We start from the raw sequence: 7,961 nt of genomic DNA, 5'->3' as shown, positions 1-7,961 counted from the left end.
TTCAAGATTTGCTCTTGAATAAATCTATTTAAAATGTTCATCTCAGACTTTGCTCGGGTCTCTGGAGAAACTTTAGATTTTAGAACTGGAAGTAACAGAAGATATCTAGCTATCCCAGCCTTTTTTTTTTTTTTTTTTTTTTCTCTTTGAAGATGAGAAGACAGGTTCATAGAAGTTAAATAATTTGCCCAAATTAGTGGAAGAGCCAGGACTAAAATCCAAGTATCAAAGACTTCTGGTGTTCTTGAATTTAAGAATCAATGGCTTATCTAGATTTTGCATGTTTCTTTTAGCTGATTGTATCAACCAATGGCAGGTTTTCTAGAATTTTACTGTTAAAATGTTCTAGATAGGTGGCAAATATTTATTTTTCAGTCCAATCTTAATGGAAATGTTTTTATTTTTTCAGTTCACTAGCTTGGGAGTATAGGAAGCATTAAATGATTCAGATAGCCAAGATCACAGTTGCTAACTCTTCCATCTCTGTTTAGTCTCCTTTGCTGATTTCTCCTCTAGGTGCTACTTAAACATGCCTGTTTCCCTGTAATTTTGTGCTTGGTCCATTTATCAATTTGCATCCTCATTCAAGTGAAATTCCCATGGTTCCAATGATCCCATAACCATATTCTCTGCCCTGAGAACTTGCTCCCAAACTGGAGGTTTCTAGTTCCATATTTATAATTCTAAACTGGAATGCTTTCTTACCATATCATCCCCTCTATAACAAGGGAAGTCTGCCACATTAGAAACCTTGGATTCATTTTCCACCTCTCCTTTCTTACTTCTCTCATGGAAGTAGCCATTAAATGCTCTCAATTATGTCTCAAAAATGTCTCTCAAACCTGTACTCTTCAATTTCTTGAGTAATTTCCTCCCAAAAAACTAACTTCCTTGCCCTAAGATCTTCCATTGGGTCTCCATTATTCACAAGATTTTTTAGCTTAGTTGGGACAAACTTAACTGGTAAAGCTCTTCACAGTTTCCAGCCTCAGCAATAACTGCTTCCCCTCAGCTCCCTACTTCCCAATCGTTTCCATAAAATACCTCTGGCTTTCTCAGATGTTCATACTTTGGCACATGCCTTTCCTTTTCCTTTGAATGTTTTCTATACCAGAGTTTTCCAAACTTTCTTGAGACTAACAATCAGGTAAAGTGCTTGTTAATAAATACAGCTATTTACATCTTCCCTGGGTCTGATTTAGAGAGTCTGGGATGGGTCCTGGGAAGCTATGTTTTTAACAAGTGCCATCACATTCATTCTTATCATTGGATCAGTTTAGCAAACAGGTTTCACTCTTATTCCACCTTCAGAGTGTAATTCTGTTAACCTTTCACCTGGGAAAGCCTTCAGAACGCACAGGCAAAATTCAGTCCTCCAGGACATCAGCCACCTGCTAAAGTAGCACCTGCTACATACTTTTCTTACTAGCACTAACCAGGCAAGATTATAATTTACCTGACCAAAAAAACTTCAGTGGCTTCTATTAGCTACAAAATAAATTCTGCACTCAAGTCAGTTTAGCAAATCTTTCGAGCATCTATTATATATCAGATATTATTCTAGGTTTGATACAGAATTGACTAAGACCCAATCTCAAGGAGCTCACGTGGTCTAGGAAGGAATGACTCTGCCTGGCATTTAAAGTCTTTCAAATCTTGGCTCAACCCAACTTTCTTTCACTCTTTATCTTTCGAAGGCCTCTTCATCATGGGTGCTCCTCTGAGCCTCAGTCACTTCACAATTGCTGTTCTTTCTACTTGGCATGCTCTTCCCTTTCCCATTCGATCTGGTTAATTTCCGCTTTTTTTTTTTTTTAGCTGTCCCCTCAAGTATCTTTTCCTCAGGAAATTCTTCTTTGTTCTTCCTGACTAGGACAAATCCTGCTATTATGACATTCACTTTGTATCTCCTTCAAGGCATTTGTCCCAGACTTGATTTTCTACTTGTTTGTATGATTATTTGATTAATGTTTGTCTCTCCCTCTAAACTGTAAGCTCTGTGAGAACAGGGGCCTGGGTTGTGGTTATATAGATATTCACTGTATAACTTTTTGTTAATCTGTCTCTATATGTTTATGTACCTTTCTGTAGATTTGTTATAACCTTGAATATCAATTTATCTTGCACACCATATTCGAAATCAAATCTTGAATATTCTAAATTCAAACTTAACAATAACAGCTAAAATTTCTTGATTATTTTATTATGTACCAGGCACTTAAACGAATCATTTAATCTTCACAACACTTTAAGATATATGCTATTATTATCCCCATTTCATTGAATGGCTTATAAAAAAATTACTCACCTCCTGCCTCCCTGTCTCCAGCATCTAAAACTACTCTCCTTCTCCCCACTGACCTCTTAAATAATTGTAATTACCAGCTATCCTCCTCCTCAACCTCATGGACTAGTCTCTTAGTCTGGGATGCTGTCTCTTTTTTCCAAACTTACTTGGTTTTATCCTCCTCACCTTCGGCCCTCAAAAGAGATTCTAGGACCTGCCCCAGATCAGATCAGCTCCTTTGTTAAATGTACTGGTTTCCTATTGTTGCTCTAACAAATTACCACAAATTTATTATCTTACAGTACTGGAGGTCAGAAGTCCTAAAACCAATGTGTTGACATGGCTGTGTTCCTTCTGCAGGATCTTGGGAAGAATCTAATTCTCTAATTATGTTTTCCAGCTTCTAAAGGCTGCTTGCATTCCTTAGCTTATGATCCCTTCCTCCTTCTTCAAGGCCAGCAATGTGTCCTCCTCAAATATCTCTCTCTTCCTGTCCTTCTCCACTTCTCCCTTCTCTTACTCTGACCCTTATGCCCTTCCTCTGTTAAGGACCCTTGTGATTACATTGGACCTTCCTGCATATTTCAGGATACTCTCCCCATCTCAAGATCCTTAACTACTAACACTTGCAAAATCCCTTTGGCCATATAAGGTGACATACACGTTTCAGGGTTTAGGATGTGGACAACTTTGAGGGGGGAATTATTCTACCTACCCTAATATACATTCTTATATTTCCTAGAATTGTTCAGTGCTTGACACATGGTAAGGCCTCAAAAAATATCTGTCCACTGAATCAACAAATGAACACGTCTACATTGACATTCAGCTGCACCAGAAGCTTTATAATCTTAATCAGTATTAATAAAAATAGAATCTTCAGAACAAGGAACATGAACGTGGTAGCTTGTTTCACTCTGCTCGACTGGTCAAAAACACCTGGGATACTGTGCTTGGTTCTGAGTACCACACTTCAAGTGTGAAAGAGGCAATCTAGGGCACATTTAAAGGAAGGCAACAGAATTGTGAAGAACAAAAAACAGTGTTATGTGAAACTCAGAGCCTTTATAATGTTTAGGGCTTAATCAGTAGAGTTGAGGAAGGGTGTGAACAAAGAAAAACCCATCATCAAAACTACCATCACCACTATTATTATAACAGCCAATGTGTGCATCTGTGTGTATATGTTTGTGCATTACATGTCTGCATTTTGGAAAGCATCATCTTTTTTTAGCAACGGTTTGTCTCAGAAGTAGTTTTCACAGGTAATTATTCTTTAGAGAAGTAATTTTAGTTGTCCTGATAAACATACATAAAATTATTTTGAAATGATGTCTTCAATTGTGTTTTGGGACAAATTGGGTATTCACATATAATTAACGAACTATAGAAGTTTTTTGGATGTGCAATAACGGCTACTATTAGCACGACTCCTTGAAATTCTCACCAATGAAAAGGAATCAAATATTTAAAAATATGAATTCATTTCTAGAGAGTACATTTTTAATATGAAAAAGTGATTATTTCCTTCTAAAGTGCTGGGTGCAACATCTGTCCAAAGTTCTTTCCTTTGCCCCAGTAAGACAGCCAGAGATTTTGTGAGAACCTTTGCATACTGGTTTCAGACTTAAAACTTAGAAGTATAGGTGTCTCTTCTGTATCAGAATCATGACAAAGATGACTAGATCTAGGAAATGCATTTCCAAATATTTTCGTATTTTATACTGTCATTTGAATATTTTATCACTTATGTTGTATTTCTTCATTCATCCATTAATTTATTCAACAAATATTGATAGAGTGCCTACAATGTGCCAGGGTCTGTTCTAGGAACTGGGAATATAATGGTGAGTAAAACAAATAAAAATCTCATTTCTCATGAGGAGCATTCTAGTGGGGAGGGGCAAGAAACATAGGCAGAATAACAAGACCAAGACAGCACATGATAGATGGTGGTAAATGCTATGAAGAAAAATAAAGTTGGGAAAGGGAATAAGGGTTCTGTAGGAGTAGGAGGGTGAGGGGAGAGGGTTGCAATTTTAAACAGAGTGGAGTGAGAAAGTGATACTTAGATAGAGTCCTAAAAAAGGTGAAGGAGTGAACAAAATGGATGTCTGGTTTCTGGGCAGAGCAGCCAGCGCAAAGGCTCTTCAGTGCGAGTGTGCCTGCTGCATTCTAGCCGGAGTGGGAAGGCCAGTGTGGCTGGAGCAGAGTGGACCGGGGCGAATGGTAATGAAACAGAGCAGAACCCTACGGCCCTTGCTTCCCATGTCCTCTGCCTGCCTTTTGTCTGTGTAAAAAACTTTAGCCAAAGAATAAGTTTAGTCAGAGAAGTGAGAAAATACAGAAACAAAGGAAAACAGTCAAAGGAGACCAAATAATAATAGTTTAGTCATTAAGCTAATTCAAGGACTTTTAGTTCCTCCTCAGGGCTATACATAACATTCTGAGCCCTATCCTTTGAGCTGTCTTATAGATATTGAAACCCTCACCAGGTGGAGAAGTTAACTACACGATGACCAGACTGTGGCCATGGCATCAGCTGCCACAATTCTGAGAACTGCCTTCAAGAAATGGAAACAAACCAACCCTGGAACTGAAGATTAACTGTACTTAAAACAAGATGACGCTGGTCAGACCCCTGCTGACCAATTTCAAAATGACTGTCAGAGCTGACTGTGCTGTTTCTGCATGTAGCCCCCTCCCTTCACCTATAAAAGCTCTTACCCACTGATTGTCAGTGGGGGGAAGTCGGCCTTTGGACAGGAGTCTGCCCTCTGCCCAGTTGCCGGCATCCAAAATAAAGCAAACCAACCTTGCTTCTTTATTGGCTTTTGAGGGGAGAGTAGCCAGACCCCATTTTCAGTTACAGTAGGATGTGTGAACAGGGAGGTATACTGGTGAAGTGAGCGTGTGGTTGGCAGCACTTCATGTCAGAGCTTGAAGGTGTTTGTGAAGACCTTGGCTTTTTATTGGAGTGAGGTGGGAAGTCAATGGAAGGTTCTGAGCCACGCTCACTCTGGCTGCTGTGTAGGGAGACAGCAGCAAGGTCAAGGTGATCATAGGGAGGTCAGTCAGAAGTCTACTGCAATATTTAGCTGAGAGATGAGAGTGGCTCAGAGCAGCGTGTTCGCAGGGTTGGTGGTGGCGAGTGGCCAGGTTTTTGTACGTGGGGCTCGCTGATGGATTGGATGTGGGGTGAGAGAAGAGAGATGTCAGGGATGACGCCAAGGTTTTGGGCTTGGGTGAAAGGAAGGCTACAGTTATCACCTGAGAGGGGAAGGAGCTGGATTGGAGACAATTTATAGGTTCCTCCATTAGGTACAAAATCTCATCTGAGTGCACTCAGGCATAATGAAGTTCTGGAGGTAAATGAAGACATTAAGAATCAACTTTGGGAAAGCTATGTAATAAGGATGGTGTTGAGGTAAACAGGTTACGTCTCCTTTTATATATATTAAGTGGCTGGTGTAGAAAACACTTTACAGCCAAATCTGATAACCCTTAAATTCTTTAATTTCTTTCTAATCAGGGATGGACAGATATGAGAAAACATGGATAAAGAGCTATGCAGGCAAAACTCAGTCGCGGGTACCAGAGATCTTCATTATGAATTAGGGCAATAAAACTTTTATTTTTGCAAAGTTATTGTTTTCCATAATGGCTACTTTTGTATTCATTATTGTGATTGAGTGTTATATACAATGAATATTTGGTTCTAAGAAACAAACAAAAAAACTGCTGATGGAAAGAATGTGTACATGCTTGTTGAGCTGTTTAATAAATAACTATTTGATGATGATTCTGCAGTATGTTTAAAGGGTAATTCTTCTTCTTTGGAGAGTTCATCTGGCATTCTAAAAATGGATGTAATTTTAAGGGGTAACCAAAATGTATCAATTAGCCTGACATCTAGGTCTTTTTAACAGATCTTTAAATTTCCAATTTCCTTTGCCATCTTAACCATGGTAAATCATCCTAACAAGATCATTCTTTTGAACAACAGCCTCCTTATTAACTGAGATCAATTGAGATTAGAAAATGAAAAATACACTAGATGCTGAGAACTCTTTATGAAACCACATTTGTAAGATGAGTATTGAATGAAGATTAATGTGTTATTTTCAGCTTCTATATCATTGATTTAAACATTTATTCTCTATATCCCACTGCTGGATTAAACACTAATATATATTTGGATGGTGTGCTTGTTTGCAAGTATTATCTTTTCCCTATTGAGATTATATATTAATGGAAGGGAATGATTTTTAATTCAAAGGTAGCTTGCTTTGCACACCACATGTGTTTTTGAAAGTGCTACACATCAAATTGAGTAGAACAGATTTTCCACTGAATTATAAATTAATGATTAACTCCTTTGTTCTAATTTCTTATTGATTTTCATTTGCTCTTTGGATAAAATACAAGATCCTTAGCACGTCGTGTGGCCCCTATGTGATCTGGACTCAGCCTACTTTTAAAGACAACTTCACAGCACTCTGCTCTTCTGTCTCCAGATACCCTGGTCTTCTTTCAAACCCTAATACTTCAGACTTAAGATTTTTGCACACACTGTCTAAAATGTTCATTCTCTAACACTACCTGCTTTATTTTTTCCATATGGTACATTACTTTCTTAATTATTTGTCTGTCATTCCCTAACTAGAAAGTAGCCTCCAAAAAATGCATGGATTTTAGTTTCTCTTTCCTCACTGCTGAATCTCTAGCATCTAGAACTGTGCTGGGTATATAATATGCATTCAGAAAAAAATCATAATGAATGAATGAATGATTACTTATCCTGGAATACCATTTTCCCTTCTCTATACCTAGGTACCCTCTATTCATCATTCAAATTCCAGCTTAAATGTCACTTTTTCAAGCCACCATTTTTGACCCCTAGGGCAAGATCAGCTTTCTCTACGACTTGTTCTTACACGTCTCTGTATGTCTAAGTTCTCCATAGCACTTATTAGAACTTTAACTTATAAAGTCCATTATTTGTGAGATAATTTGCTTAGCTCCTGTCTTTTCTCTTAAACTGTAACATGTCCTTATCTTGTTTTTAATCATCTCCCCAACATCTAGCAAAATGCCTGGAACAGAGAGATGCTCCATAAATAGCTGTTGGATGAAAACATGGATAGATGGATGGTCAAGCAACTCCTCATTATAAATTTCAGTCCCTTTGTTCCACTTGTTCAACGTTCTCTCAACAAAAAAATAGTGGTCAGTGAACCCGAGGGAATGTTTTTCTATACTAGACAGGTTCTTATTTAAACATACCCCTCCATGAATTCAGTAATGCTCGTAGGATCCCTTAAAGCTGATGCCTCATACCAGCCTCTTTACCCCCACATGTTATTTAATGAAATAAATACTTTATGAGTTTCTCCTCTGGACAAAACTACACAGGAGGGAAAGGTCATGTAAACAGTAGAAAGACCAGAAGCTTTAAAACAGAAAGATCTCTTACACTTTGACTGCCTGCGTGAGCTTGGCTAAGTTACCAGTTGAGCCGTGGGTTCTCCATCTGTCAAAGAGAAACAGCAATACCTATCTTGTGTGGTTGATGTAGGGATTATTAATAATGCATGTAGTGTGCTTGCCATATAATAGGTGTTCAAAATATGGCACCTGTTACTACTATCACCATAAGGTAAGCTCCTAGAGG

This window comes from Balaenoptera ricei, chromosome 17, assembly GCF_028023285.1.
Source record: "Balaenoptera ricei isolate mBalRic1 chromosome 17, mBalRic1.hap2, whole genome shotgun sequence".
Taxonomy (NCBI): domain Eukaryota; kingdom Metazoa; phylum Chordata; class Mammalia; order Artiodactyla; family Balaenopteridae; genus Balaenoptera; species Balaenoptera ricei.
This window is presented reverse-complemented; position numbering follows the sequence as displayed.